General features: G+C 38.9%; 1 protein-coding gene across 50 annotated transcripts in view; it reads right to left on the bottom strand.

The window, feature by feature from the left end:
• ZBTB20 (zinc finger and BTB domain containing 20) overlaps positions 1–15780 on the bottom strand; it is a 780465-nt gene that overhangs the window by 112311 nt on the left and 652374 nt on the right. For 2 of the 50 annotated variants that reach the window (XM_086676323.1, XM_086676325.1), the window contains exon 1: positions 9299–15780. This exon is cut by the window's right edge and continues 35219 nt beyond it. The exons of the other annotated variants lie outside the window; for them this stretch is intronic. The gene's annotated coding sequence lies outside the window, so the exon portion shown is untranslated. The remainder of the gene's footprint in view (positions 1–9298) is intronic. 50 annotated transcript variants of the gene reach the window in all.

Here is a 15780-nt window from a genome sequence, read left to right as displayed (position 1 = left end):
TCAGTTAGGACTTCTTCATCCAGAAGGACAATTTATTTTATCTGATCGATATATAACTAGCCAGTCAAATGACTCTGAAAAATTGGCAGAAAATCATTCGTTGGGGCAAAATTTTATATCAAAGAGAGGGTTTTGTAAATCTGAAAAGTGGCATTTCACTGACCTTCAATCCACAGGTCCAAAATTTATTAGTGTGAACTTAGTTTTTCAGTCTATTAAAGCAATGAGCCTAAAATATAGGTGATTTATACTTACGTGTGTGTTGAATTTAATAAACTAGTCGAGAATCAGGCATTTTTAAAGAAATCTTCAGCCTGTTCCACATTGACTAATTCATTGATTTTGAGATATAGTGGAAAATATTCTTTTTGCTGTAGCTTAAACTTTTTTTTTTTTTTTTTTTTTTTTTTAATAAATAGAGCTCAGAGACTGCAAAGTGGCAATGTGGGTCACTGCGACATTCTATATATTTCTCAACTTTGCTCTTTCTACGGTCAGGGTATGCACAAATAAATAAATCCACAGTAGTTTAAAGATAGAAATTTGGCTTAACTATGAAAACATAGCTTAATAGACCTGAAAGCTTGGCATCTCATCATGGCTGTATTTTATAAGGCTGACAATGCCACCTTATAAAAGATACATTCGGTTATTTTCATGTTCGATCAAAAGTGAGGGTTTCAGGAATGGGAATGGATTACAGATTGTTCTCTCCTGGTTATTTTTGGCTTTAAGTATATTGATCATTTTATCATTTTCTTGTTTTAAACTGCTTTAAACACAGCACAAATGTTATTCTCATCATGCCAGAAATGGGTTTGGAATTGATTTTGAGTTTCCATCAATTTTACTCTTTGCTCTCTGTGAGAAGTTTTTCACTTGCTTAAATTCAAAAGGATAGTTTTGTTCAAAAGATGTCAGAGTACAACATTTAGAGATCCTTAGCTGGACAAGAAAACTCACATTTTCTGCTTTAAAAAAGAATAAAAATCATGAATTTATTATCATGGACTTTATTGAAATTAGTGAGGAATCATTCATACGAATGCAATTTCAAGGGCGTCCTCCTCCCTCTTTCTCTTCATGTAAGTGTTCGACAAAAGCATGTATCTTCTGAGAAGCCGGCCTGATTGGTCCAGGTTGGCACTGTTTCAGTGTTTGGCCTACGGCGGCTGCTTAGGAATAATTTTGTCTCATCCTCTCTATTTTCCTGGACCGTATCGGACTCAGACACGTGGTATGCAAAGGAAATCCAAGTCCCTTAAAAATGCTATTTCTTTGGGTTCTAAAGCCAAGCCGAGTTCTACTTTGGCCAAATGATCTTATCAAGATTTAACAAGAGATATGCAATAATATCTCCAATCTGTGAGCAGACATTCACTAAAGAAGATAATTTACTACATACAGAATACATATATTTTCCCTCCTGATACTGGGGAGGGACATGATCGAACTTACTCTATTGGCACTGAGAAAAACATAACACTGAGACAAATTTTATGGCAATTATTCATTTCAGTTAATTTAGAAAGAAATAAACAAGTAGCTCTTTCCATATTAAAACAGATACCGGAGATCTATTTTCAGTTATTGCTGAAAATATTTTGGCTTCCATAAAGGCACCTTACTAACACAGCTGCTTTGCCCTCCTCTGCGCTGTCACAATTCAGAATTTGTAACATTTCAGCCAGGTTCTCTAGACTAATTGGATGAAACAATTGCATTACAGTGTTAAGATTCCTTTGCAGAATCAAATAAGAGGAGATCTGCACAGTTCAGATAGCCTGGAAGATTTGTAACAAATACAGCCCAAATCCTACATGTTCCATACATTTTTCTGCATCTAAAATAATGATCACTTGTATAATAAGTGCTAGGATTTAACTTCACACTTAGGACTATCAACACAGGGAGATATTTAGATATGTAAACTTCATTTCCCTACCCCATCCTTACTTTTCCCCTGTACCATGTTTTGGGTTTCAGAGCAAAAGCTTTATCTCTTTTGAAAAGTGCCAGGAAATCTCTTCTCCAGTTCTCTAGGCCCTTGATTTTACATGTGTAGTAATGACATACCTTGAAACAGCCCCACAAAGCAGAGTGGGACATTAATTTAAATACAGACTTAGGGGGAAGAGCTCCATCTACTGAATCAGTTAGATCATAGTTTGTACCCTACAGTTATCCCATTCACTACTTTCAACCTCTCAGAGGCTCTGGAGAGAATAAAGAAAGTTATAGCCATCAAACAGCTTTGAGTCTGAGGCCATTTTGACTATTTCCCAGATACTCTGAGCCCCTTTCCTTCACCCTTCCCAATCTCCAAAGCTTTCCATGTTTCAGTACAAAAGAAAAATGGGATGCTTTGCTATATAAACCATCCTTGGAAAGGCAGGAAGCCTTTGGTTACTAAAGGAAAAGCCTAGATAGCTAAGGGGAAAGCTACAGAAAGAAAACCACTCCACCTGGCCAGTTGAGCAGCCCAGGTAAAAAGCAAAGAGAAGTCTACTTACTCCTCCCGCCTTGCATCATTGCTGGGGAAGTCTGCAGCCACCCAGGACCAGTTCTTCTGGGCTCTCCCCAGCTGCACAGTGTTGTTGTGGCATTGGGAATTTGCTGTGGCTTCGTAAGATTATGGGGATATGCTTCAGCAAGCCAAAAGAGTCACAAACAAAATTCAGGAGAGAAAAAAAAAAAGTACAAAAACAGCTGATCTTACTGGAGAAGCTCTTGGCATTTTCCTACATATGCCACAATTTTCTTTGGTATTTCCTGGTTCTGTGATCAGAAAAATTATCTTATCATGTTGATTACTGTTGTTTTCTCAGGGTTGCTGGGGGTGAGGGGTAGCACAGTGAGGGCAAACAGACAGACTGGGCAATAGCAAGGTAAAAATGACTTCTCCCACTTGTTTGAAAGTTTTCCAGGCGATCACAAGGTTAGAAAGTTTCTTCTTCATTATACTGAAGATACATAGAAATCATATATAGGAAAAAATGGCCATAGTCTTTCTAGACTGGGAAAGTAAAAAACTTCTTAACACAGTCACAGATATGGAACAAAGCAAACCGTATCTGAATAAACTGGAATGTTAATATAGCTGCATAAAATTCAAGTGTGTGTAAGACTTATAAAAATGCTCTATAAATTAAGATACCTTATTAGAATACAAATAGACATTAATAAGTAAATACATATATTAGATAATCAGATGGAGACAGTTGTTAACTGGATTTCTAAATTATAGAAAAAATAGAATACAATAAATTAATAAAAGTTTGCATTAATGCTAATCCTCTTTTATGTAAAAATAAAATTAATATAAATGTAAAGTGGAGTTGCGTATCTGGGTCTGTGTGTCTACGTATATCTGCACAAAGTATTTCTGACTGACATTGAAAGGTGATATGTTGCATGGAAATCGAAACTTTGAATTATTTTAAATTGTTCATTTAAAATATCAACATTAACCTGGCAGTTTTTCTCTTTCTTTTTTTTTTTTTTTACACATTTATTTTTCAGGTTCTGTTTTAAAGCATGAAAGGAAAGACAAATTAGAAAAACATTGCATATCAGTATGTATTTCGTAAAAGAATCCACGTGGATTTGCTAAAATATTTAGTTCTCAAAAAAACAAAAACAAAAACAAAAATAAACCCAACAACGGCTCATTGGATTTTTTTCAAGTCTTTCCAAGACAAGTTCAGTTCTGAGTAAAGAAAACTATGAGAAATTTCACCTCAAAATGAAATTTGTTTGGATAGTTATAAAGGCCCGAAAAACAACATTATCTCCATCATAACTATAACAAACAGCTAATGAATAAATATATTTCTGACAAGAATTGATCAGAATTGCAAAGCCTGGGAGGGTCATCGCAGACTTGAGAAAGGTAACCAAGTGAGGAAACATCAAACGGAGTTAATGGAGATAAAACCTTCTGAAAAATGGAAAGTGTTAACAATCACTGACAGGAAAAAATATACTTCCACAACAGTGACAACAACAAAACAAAACAACCCAAAACAACTGGAAACATATATCTCTAGGAGCAAAATATATGACTACTTATTAAACAAGAGGAGAACCTACTTCTTTGTCATTCCCTTTGGAAGCCTGGCGAAAGAAAGAAAGAAAGAAAGAAAGAAAGAAAGAAAGAAAGAAAGAAAGAAAGAAAGAAAGAAAGAAAGAAAGAAAAAAAAAAAAGGTTGCACAAAAGATACATGTGTTCCTTTTCTGGTATTATTACAGGCCCACCTAGATTTAGCTTTCGATTCCAGATGAGATCAGGCATGTTCAGACTAGCACATCTTTGCTCTGTAAGAACAGAGCTGCTATCATTTCACTGGCAAATCCTCGTATCTCCAAATTTATGCACAATAGATGCCCTTAAAAATCTGCAGATTTTCTACTTCAGTCAAATACCTTACTGAGTTAAATTTTTTCTTAATTTAGTCTGCTAGTATGAAGCCGAAAAGTTAAGGCAAGCGACTCCTATAAGAAAGGAAAGTTGAATAGTACTTACCCTAAGTATAATGTGCAAGCCTGAATGGGGGAATCTACTTTTGCTCTATGATTTTTAGAAGGGAGTCCAGGTCTAAACTCAGCTCTCGCCCTTTTCCCTTCTGGAAAACTGAGTAGACTCCCTGAAGGTAGCTCTGAGAAAGATCATACAATTCAACAGCCTTACCTGTGGCCATTCAGAAGACTGCACTTTGGTGTGTGTTTAAAACTATGAATAAAGTCAGACACAGCGCATGCTCAGCAGGCAATTTAAAAATATTTATAACGTTGTTGTTTCAAAAACAAATTTCCTCAAACAAAGCAAAACTCACATTTTTTATCCATGCCAAGTTTAACGTTCTGAGACAAAGCTGTTTTGGAGTTTTCCGCTGGGGGAAAGAAAGGCTTCTAAAATTTTTTGTTGAACGAAAAATAGTTCTCCCTTCCCTTTTGGGTACTCTTAAAGGGGTGGAATAAATTTCCCTCCAAGTTTCAACAGAACTCACCTCTGGCTAAGATAAGCATTAGAAATTTAAGGTCTGTGAAAAACCATTTTAGAGACAGTAACAAGGAACTAACAACAGTGGGCTTAAAGAATGTAATGGTCATCTGAACATTCAGGGCTGTCTAGTTTATTACTGTACTTTAAAAAACCCTGATACAGACAGGATATATTATGCTTATGCGTAGATAAAGTACATCATGATGAGAATAATGCATAGGCAACCAGCCATTTGCACACACCTAGAGAAGTTATGTTTTTCTTCTGCTAACTAAAATCTGAACTCTCCAAAATTGAAAAACAGATACATCAAAAATTTAGGAGAAACCCCATAATAATGTTAGTTTAATTCCTCTTTTTGATACAGGAAGCATGGAGGGAAGGCAATCACATTATCAATGGGCTAAATTGCAAGTTACACAAAATAAAAATAAAAATTTGATTAAATATGATTCTCAAAGTACCAAATGCAGCAGGAATGCCTGTGTTACTCCTGCCTAGGAATTTCTTTCTCTTCCCTGAGTATCCCCAAGTTATGTCATTTTACCATCTATCACCAAACCCTTCACGGCCCCCCAGATCTCAGAGATCTTCTTAAAATCTCCCACTTAATTCTGAAGTCTCTGAATGACTTTCAGCCCTTGCTCTACTTTGCAGGGGTGCTCAGCTGACCTCACAAAAGCTCCACAGACACATCGTTCAGGATCTCTGATGCTTTCAAACTCAGCAGAGGGTGCCAAAAAAAAAAAAAAAAAAAAAAAAAAAAAGCCAACGATTAAAAAAAAAAGTTTATTAAAGTGAAACTAGGAGTGCAGATTTGAAGAAGTTGCTTCTACTTTTATTTCCCTCTCAACTCGGCACAGGTGTTTCCTAACTCACACTACCCTGCATGCTGAGGAAGGGGGGGGGGTGGTTAACTTAAGGTAAGGGAGTGGGCCAAGGGCCGACCCGCAGCCAGTTAGGATCTCTACCCTCATGTGTTAATGGATGTGTTTAAAAATGGACCCCCCAAAAAGCCTAGAATGAGGTTTCTTTTTGGCAAATGATTAAACCAGTATACTGAAATAATTAAAGCTTTGTCCTTAAATAAAGCATCAGATCAACAGAACAAAAACAAAGATAAAAATTGCACACACATATGCATGCGCGCACACACACGCGCACACACACACACACACACACACACACACACACACACACCCTCTCTCTCTCTCTCTCTCTCTCTCCCTCTCTCTCTCTCTCACAGATACACAAAACTAGCGGGTGAGGGGAGAAGGAAATTAAATAAAAGAAAACAAACAGAGTCCTAACAGGCCATTCTCCGAAAAGGAATCTAAATAAAAAGTCATATGATATCTGATAGTGCAGGACACGTCGCCAAGAACTGGAGCGGATTGCCTACAGGAAGAAAGGGCCAGTGTATTCCAGCTCAAAGAGCTTTTCTTTCCTCCTCCTCTATTTTTTTTCCCTTTTCTCCTCGACTGTGAATGTGTTACTCTCAGGTCAGATCCACGAAGAATCTCAGAATGACAGCTATCACCTTTCACTGTACTCTTGGCGGCACAACTAGCTGATAGGAGCTGCCTGAGTTGGGATCAAGAGGGGCTAGTGCAGCTTTCAGTAACAGCCTCTTACCCGTAGCCCTTCTGCCCCTTCATAGACCCCTTTGGTCACATAAAAAATAGACCAAAAACAAAAAACAAAACAAAACAAAGAAAAGCGAGAGCAAAAAAAAAAAAACAACAACAACAACAACAAAAAAACAAACCCAAAAAACCAAACCAAAACAAAAAACAAAAATGTAAACACAACAGCCCACAGCAACAAAAGAGTTCAGTGGAAAAAAAATCAGAAAGAAGCCAAAAGTGTGTGTGTGTGTGGGGGGGGGAAGCTCTTGCCTTCAATATAAAACTTTTTAGAGACTGAGTTTCTTTTCTCTTATTTTGATGACTTTCTCTTTAAAGATCCTTTTGTCCTGAAGCACTATTAGAAGCATAAAAATCTTTACAAAGAGAAAAGTCTGGAGGCAATACAAGAATCTTCCCGAAAAAAATACATAAATATAAGGGAGCTACCCTAGAAAATTTTGGATTTGTCAAAAGTTCCCCTAAATCTAATGTCTTTCAGGGAGTTCAAGTGGCCACCTAGTTCTTGTTTTTTGTCTGAGGGTCATTACTGAGGCAACACATACACAAGTAAGGTTTCCCGAAGAGTCCTTGTTATCAAGTTACTTCAAACATAAGGCGCTCACACCTCCCAGCCAGAAGGGTTTACTGACTAGTAGACATCACACTGCCCTGATATGTGTTACACTCTTAAGAAGTAGTTATATAAATGCAGTCTAAAAATATGAAAAAAATGTATATATCTATATTTTCCCTACAGTTTTTCTCCCCAGGGACAGGAATAGATTGTATTTTCAGTGAATGGAAAAAAAAAAAAAGAAGAGAAAAGAAAGAAAAGAGTTTCTGAATCTTGAAACAACTGTTGTAGCTCATTTTCACTTGGTAAAATAGTTATCTCTAGTTAGGTATTGTACATAATACATATTTAAGGATTTTTCTGGTGCTTGTGCATTTTCCTCCTTGTTCTGTTTTATGTCTGTTAGGTACCTTAAAAAGATTTCCAAGTGACAATCGAGATACAAATGCATTAGGAGGAGAACTTTTAGAAAGAAAGCATTTTCTTGAGTTTGTAATTCAAGAATATTAGTATAAAGATATAAATGCATTTAGAAAACGATGGAATTGGTTAGTACATTTTGCACATACAGTTCACATGCTGATTTCTTTTTTTCTTTTCTCGGAGCATTAATTTGAAAATGATAAGCATTCTGGAATGTTTGCTACAAACACAAATTCATGGTAAAAATATACAAGCATAGGCAAAAAATCAAGTGGAGAACACAAAGCTACATGGCAGTCAGCATCGCTGAAAAATCTCTGTCTAGACTCTATTTCACTTGAACTAGTGTATCATGGAGGGGGCAAGCCATCTCTCCGGGGGTTTTTGGCATTTACGTAATTAGATGGAAACAAAAATAAAATACAAATATCTGCTCCCTTTAGTACCTTTTCTTTAATAACTGACAAGTGACACAGGCAGTACCAACACTTGTGAGACTGAGTGAACTAGTGCACCCCATTGGCATTTGGGGAGCCCGAATCCCTTAATTAACTTTTTACCCAAGTGGCAAAAGTAGAGGATGTTCTCACCACTAAACTGATTATTTGGTGTACTCTCCTTCTCCCCTCCGCAGGATTTTGGGGACCCAGAAAGGGTAAAGAGATGATAAGAGAAGATACATCCTGAACAACTTTTATTGTGAGTAGAAAAAAATAGCAGAGTGAGCATAAGAACAGTTGGATTTAGAAAGATTAAAAGAGGAGAAAAGAGCAACATATCCAACTTCATTAGCCTTTTTCCTTTTTGTTTTTTATGTATATATCTTGGGGTGATGGGGAGAAAAGATAACCGGATTTCTTTTGAATGTCTTTGTGTCATTATAGAGTGAATGTTCTGTTCCTGTCTCTTTCTTTTTAGGCGAAAAACTAATAAAAATAGAAAAACATATATCAGACATTAAGCTCACTTCCCCCCCCCCCCCCTTCCCTTTGTAAAGAACTCTTTGTTCTCTAGTGAAAATGCTGAAAAATCCCCGGGCAGCTACTCCCTGAAACAAGTGCAAAACACTTAGAGGCTTTTGGGCTGGCTGGGAGCCAGGAGCCCTCCCGCTGTCTGCTTAGAAGAGGGAAAAAAGAGGAGAGAGGGAGAGGGAGAGAGGGGAAGACGGATGGGGGGGCAGAGGGAGAGAGAGAGGGAGAGAGTGAGGGAGAGAGAGACGGAGAGAGAGTGGGAGAGAGAGAGAGGTAGAGAGAGAGGGAGACAGAGAGAGAGAGAGAGAGAGAGAGAGAAATTGGAGCTTCCTTTAATAGACATAGGAAGCAACGTTTTTTTTCTTTTTCTTTTTTTTCAAAACTGGCGGTCAAGCGTTAAGTAACTCCCGTCCAAATCCACCTGCTAGAAATGAACTTGGGTAACCCCCCAGGGGTGCACAAAGACAGGGAAGACAGTAACATACTCCATACTCTTTCCCACCCCCCGTTGTACTGCTTCCATTCTTTCTGCTCCCATACACAAATGCCCACAGATCTCACGCCACCCCCCCTTACCCCCCAACAACAAACACAGCGAAATACATGCTCCCTCAGTCTCCTAAAAAAAAAAAAAAAAAAAAAAGGCTTTTCCATCTCGGTTGCGACACAGTGATAAGGGGTAGCGAACATCTCATACCTGGTGTGAATGCTAATCAGTCAGGAGTTCTCCTTTTCCCAAGACAGGGAACTGTTTCCTTCCAAATTTATTAGAACCTCCTCCACTGCCTCTTTGAAAAACCTTCTTTGTCACCCTCTCCCAAGTCCCGATACTTCTTTAAAAAAAAAATGGCTTCGGAGCTCCTTCTATTCTTGATATTGATTCTCTCTCTCTCCCCCCACCCCTCCTCCTCTCTCCTGTCTGTGTCTCTTCTGAGTGGTCTATTGATAAGTCCCTGGAGGCACTGGGTCAGCCTGCCCGTAGGAAACCAGACACAATGCACAAATCTCCGAGTGCCATTCTGCCATCAGCAAGCAGACCACGTTTAGGAGAGAGAGAGAGGGAAAAAAAAACAGTAGAGCAAGAGACAGAGAGAGAGAGAGACCAACCGAAGGAGGGAGAGAGAGACCGAGAGAGGAAGAGAGAGGGGGGAGAGAGGGAGGGGGGGGGAGAGAGAGAGAGAGGGAGAGAGAGAGGGAGAGAGAGACACACACGGAAGGAGAGAGAGAGTGTGAGAAAAAGACTGATTGGAGCAGGAGGGAGGGAGAGAGAGAAAGGGAGAGGGAGAGAGAGCGCGAGGGAGAGCGACACTGCCAGTCAGGTTAATCATCCCTACTTTAATTAGCTGTTCGGCTTAGACATAAAACAATTGAATTTGAATGATCTGTCAGCAGGCTCGGCTGAACCAAAGGGGAAAAGCGAATATTACAAAAAGACTGTTGGTGTGTTCTGATAAGCAATACTGCTCGTACTGACAAATCCTCAAAGGGGGAACTATTAAAACTTACAACTAAACAAAAAGTGCAAATACAAATGGCACTAGATAGAGGTCTTTTAAAAAAGGGAGTTTTCTCCCCTAGTTTTATGAACAGTAGATATTTGTGTGCAGGTGCCCATATATTAGGGTCTGCGTGTAATGTGTGAAAGTTTATTAACGATGGTCTAGGAGCGTAGCAGACAGATGCTGCAGAGAACAAGACAGGTACAGTCAGATGCCTAGTCTAGATCTTGGAGGGAGATGGATGCTGGGAGAAGAGGCACCGTGGCAAGAGATCAGCACAGACAAAGTCAGTGGGCAGACAGGCAGACAGATTTTAGGCACGGCACGATCTCGTCTAAAAAGGCAAAAGTTCTGATGCAATAATAGGTGCAAAACAATCCATCCATCCTCTCTCCCGGGAGCACTCTAAGGTACAGTTAAAATGGATTAATCTTTGTGACAAACAGAGCTGGCAAGGCAGACTATGGCAGACACTGAAGGCGATTTGCAGACCCAGAGAATACCAGAGCCGGAAAAAGCCACGGAGATCAATCTCCCCAACGCCCTAATTTAGCAGACGAGGAAACTGAGGCCCGGAGACTCAGGCCAATAAATTACAAAGGCAATCGCAAGTTGACATTGGAACCCAGGGCCTCAGCAGCCCACCAGGCTGGTGCTCTGCCTGTCATACCAGCTAACCTCCAGTTTTCGTTACAGACTCTGGCCCAACAGGTATGGCTATCACCCCTGTCTCCAGAATAACAAGATTGCTCCATCCCTGCAGTTACTGCACAAACCTCCAGTTTTTAAAACGTCTAAATAGCTAAGTTGAACCATTTTCTTGTCCATTTTGAATTCTAAGGATAGGGATTTAATTCTTAATTCAGTATCAGGAAAAAAAAGTAGAAAAATACAGCGTGGTAGAGGGCCTGTCTCGACAAGGTATAGTTGGTGTCACATTCCAAGCTAATGAAGGCCAGTGGATCGATCCACAGAGATCTCTCCCAGAGTTTGCAATTCTCTCTACGTATATCATCTGCTGTATGTCACCATGTAAAAAGATGTTGCTTTCTCCTACAAGTCATTTTTAAAATGTAGGCACACTGTGGGTGAAAGAGATTGAGGCTATTAGCCTACAATGCCGTTCTAAATCACTGGTGAGATGTGCTACCTGGAACATTAGCTGTGGGCAACTCTTCCTATATATTTCAATTGAAATGAGCTTCTAAAAGAGAAAGGGAAAACAGTATTACCTGCCCATACATTGGATGGTATCTTTTTTTTTGACACATATGATCCTATTCAGTAAGGATCTCCCTTTTGACAACAGATAATTGAAGGTGCTTTTTTTTTTTTTTCTTTAAGGAGGAAGAGGTGCTTATGAAAAGAGCAGTACCATCAGGTGTCACTGGAGAGATGAAGTCTCTTGTCCTAAAACAAGAATCATGGTGTACATAAAAGGGAAAACTCCTTTTCAGTCATGCTTCAGTGACGCTGTTGCTACTTAGGGTGGAAGAAGAAAATTGACAGAAATGTCAGGCACCTGGGAGCCCACTGGAGGACGAGTAAGCTGAGAGAAGTCATAGCCAGAGTCATTTAGTTTATTTGTACATCAACTCTTTAACAATGGCTGCTGTGACGTGTCTAAAACACCTGGTCCACAGTCAGTCAATTTAGGGAGAGGTGGGACCACCGATTTTGACACTGGTCCTCCTGCAGGTCTCAAAGCACCTGATAGGCCAGAACCTACAGCAGAGAAGTGATGTGCTTAGTAAATCCATGTGGGGTGAATTGGGTGAAGAAGGGAATGAGCTTTGGAGTCAAAGAGACCTTTATAACACTGTGTAAGTCATGGCCACTCTCAGAGCCTCAGTTTCCCTACCTGTAAAAGGTGATAATATTAATCCCACATGGTTGTTCTAAGCATGACATGAGCTAACATATATACAGTCCATGGATGGTATTACGCGGTAATTATTATTGAGGTAGGTATACAGTGAGGGTAAATAAACTGTGTGCTATGGATGTGCTGAGTGTGTTATATTCAAAGCATGTAGGTTCAAGACAGGGATACTCACAGTAAAGCAAGGACCTAATATACAGATTTCTACTGGAAAGCACTGGCAGTAGAGATTACAAAACTTAGAATCCCAAAGTTCTAGAATTTAAACTCCAAACATCATCTGAGAATTGTTTGATCTCTTTCTACCCAGACTTTGGTATATTTCCCAGCTCATAATAATAATAATAACCAACATATTACCGAGTACTTGATTTGTGCTCAGCCCTCTGCTAAGTACTTGATATTTGTGTCATACCTTAGTGTCACAGCAACTCTATGAATTAAGCACTACAAATCCTCATTTCATAGAAAAAAACCCTGAGGAATAGAGGGGTGAGATAACGTGTTCAAGAGCACACATCTAGTAAGTGTCGAGCTAGAGATGAAATCCAGGCAGGGTGACTTTGAAGACTGTATCCTCAACCATGATGCTGGGCTGCCACATGGTAGGTATTATTCAGTAAATATGTGTTGAATAAGACACCAGTGTTTTGATTTCATTAAAAATAAGTGAAAATCTGTGCACAATCACTTGTGCTCGGATTATGCAATCTGCACCTATGTCTCTTCAGTAGCTCACTTCAGGTGGCGGCCCCTCCTCAGAAGCCAGGGTGAGCCCTGTCCCTGTGTGCTGTTGCAAATGGATGAGGCGAAGATTGCTGGCTATGACCACCCAGGGCATTTAAATATCTGACGACATTTTCAGCACTTTGAGGGTAGTGTTAGCACACGGGTTATTAATTGGCTTAATTCCAGTTCGGATAATTACATCGTGTCTCTTTAATTTTTCCCCGACTATGCCATTCTTCATTTCCTGTCACAAATGTGCTCTTTAAAAAAGCATAGGAACACACAAAAACATATAGTTATATTTAAGGTTTGCATAATAGTATGGGGTGTTCTTTTCTTCTAACTGATTACTGTATAGGAGCCATGTAATAAATGAATGAATGGGCAAAAGATAACTAGCTGAAGCTAATATTTGAAATAAACAGATTTTTAAACCATTTCCTTGGTGACAGGATTCCAATCATATAGTTTTTTTCCTCATGGGCAGATATTTCAAGAGCTGATTTATCATGATGCTCATGATAAACTGATTTCCTTATACTGTATAGTTTCCAGCACAAAAATTAGCAATGAAAACTGATCTTTTAAAGTAGAAATGACACGGTTCTGAATGGTATAGTATACTGAACTCACAGGTTTTAGAACAGTCATTAATACAATTAATAAAACCTGACTTATTTGGCAGGTTTTTTTCTTCACCAAACATATTATTAGAGTAATCTTCAAAATTATGGAAGAAAAGGACAAAGGATCCCAACTTAATAAACTTAGGAAAGTTTGACAGTCATAAACACACACGACCCTTCTTCTTTTCCCAAAGAATTCTTGGCCTTTGAAATACAGACTGTGTCGACATCATACCAAAGAAAATCTCCTGGAGGCATGTATTTGAATCATGTGCACAAATAGTTGAATGTACTCAAGGTAGAGCATGGTTTATTAGTCCTTTTCAGTGTACATTTGTATGAACAAGTCCACCAAATATAGGGAGCGCAGAAAGTAACAGAATAAAGGGTTAATTTATTTACTATGCATGAGAGTTTCTAGACCTTTGCTTCCTCGGCTTTTAGTTCAAAATTCCATGCATACTCTGCACATAATAATAAATGCCATAATTCAATGTATGCCATAATTTGATTTACTTTCAAGCACCTTTTCTGGTTCAGCTCTCAAAGCTTTCTTTCCTATAAACTTCCTCCAAATTATTCTTTGTGGCCCTCCGTAAATCATCATTTAAAATCAGTGTTTGTGGGATGACTCCCATGCTGTGGAGAGATCTGTATCAAACTAGCCCGATTTCCTTTTGTGAATCAGTGGTCAAGTTCCAGGTCTTATCTGAGAACTGAAAAAACAAACTGAGAAAAAAAAAAGCAAAAAGAATAAAATCTCAGCCCTTTTCCATCTCTTTGACCCTTATCATAATGACAGCAGTCACTCAGTGACTATCCTCTAGTTTGTCATTCACGCCTTGAGACCGAGATCTTTGGGACAAGGTCTTTACACTCTCCTTGGCATATTTAATGTATTGTACCTGCTCTTGGTAGTAGATGGTATCTCAGATGAGCTGACGCAACAACTATTCTCTCTTAGTTCTTCATATGCAATTACAGTCTATTCTTTCTGTGTTCCTACTATCCAATATGTACAATACTAGTGATTTGACGTTTAGACTAAAGTAGTATTATTGGATAGGATATTTAAGAATTAGGTAGCAAAAAGTACTTATAATGGCGATTTTCCTAGCCTCACCATGATTTTTACAGTAAGAAGTCCTTGGATAGCACAACTAAATTCAAAATTTAAGTGAATTTTGAATTCAAAAGAAAGGTGAACAAGATTTACTCTGAACATTAGAGGTGGTAAGCAAGCTTTTGCTTTTAGATTTAAATATCATCTAGATAGATTTAAGGAGGCACAGGATCTTAGATATAGGAAGTGTTTAGGAGATTCTGTTTCCGTCAGTTCACAGAGAAGAGCTGAAACATTTTACAGAGACATTTTGTCAGATGAGCTTAAGATTACACAACTTGGTAGAAGCAAAACCAGTGCTGGAACCTAGTTCTTCTGTTTCCTGGTCCCATTCCCTCTTCTTTATCATTGAACCTCTTACGTACTGCTGCCAAGAAAGAAGTACCTTGTTCTTAGTGTAGTCCGAGAAACATATCACAAAGAGGCTGTGGAAGGCTGAATAAAGACCCCACAAAAGATATCCATGTCCTAACTCCTGGAAACTATGAACATTATCTTCTATGTCAAAGGGGTCTTGCCGATGTGGTTAAATTAAGGGTACTTAGATGGGGAGATTATCCTATATAAGGTAGGTAGTCCCTATATGTAATCATGAGGTTCATATAAAAGAGGGGCAGGAGGATCAGAGGTAGTAGAAGGATCAGAGCTAGTAGTAACTGCTAGTAGCAGGAGATGATGATGGAGACAAGAGGTTGGAGTTATTTGTGGTCCTGGGCTGAGTACAGATGGCCTCCAGAAGCTAGAAAAGGCAGGCTTCTTCCTTTTATTTTTTATTTTTACTTATTTATTTTAGCAGATGTATTACCTTGTTGACTCAAACTGAGCCTGTGATAAAAGAAACTTCTCCCCAGTCTTCAGAAAAACGTTGACTAGGATAGATCAAGAATGGGTCTCTCTTTCTTGCCATTAAGAGCATCCTAGGTTGACATGGAGAAATCTATCTAAAGATTGTTGGTTAATGAATCAGTTGTCTATAGAGCCATCTAATCACGTTTGCCATGTCCAGTCTTAAAGCATTTCTTCATTGCTGGGTTGGCAATCAGATACCTCCAAGTTAATCTACAGTAGTAGGGTTTTGCTTTCACAGTAAAAGGGTTTTGCTGTCCAATTCTTGAGTGCCAGAAGATTTAAACTCATTTTAAACAGCAAGGTGCCCACTTACCAGCTCCCCTCCCCCCACCTGCTCTGCTCTTTCCCAGTGGAGGTCACAAATGGAGAAAAGAATGAGGCATGAGGTGGCATCATGCAAAACAAACTTCCTCCTTATAAGACTATCTTGCCTTAATGTATCATTGCCATTCAATTACTGCAATCTGTAGA

Source organism: Puma concolor, chromosome C2 (genome assembly GCF_028749965.1).
Source record: "Puma concolor isolate L17-30 chromosome C2, mPumCon1.1.hap2, whole genome shotgun sequence".
NCBI lineage: Eukaryota > Metazoa > Chordata > Mammalia > Carnivora > Felidae > Puma > Puma concolor.
Note: the sequence above shows the minus strand (reverse complement) of the source record. Positions and strands in the feature narration are given on the sequence as shown.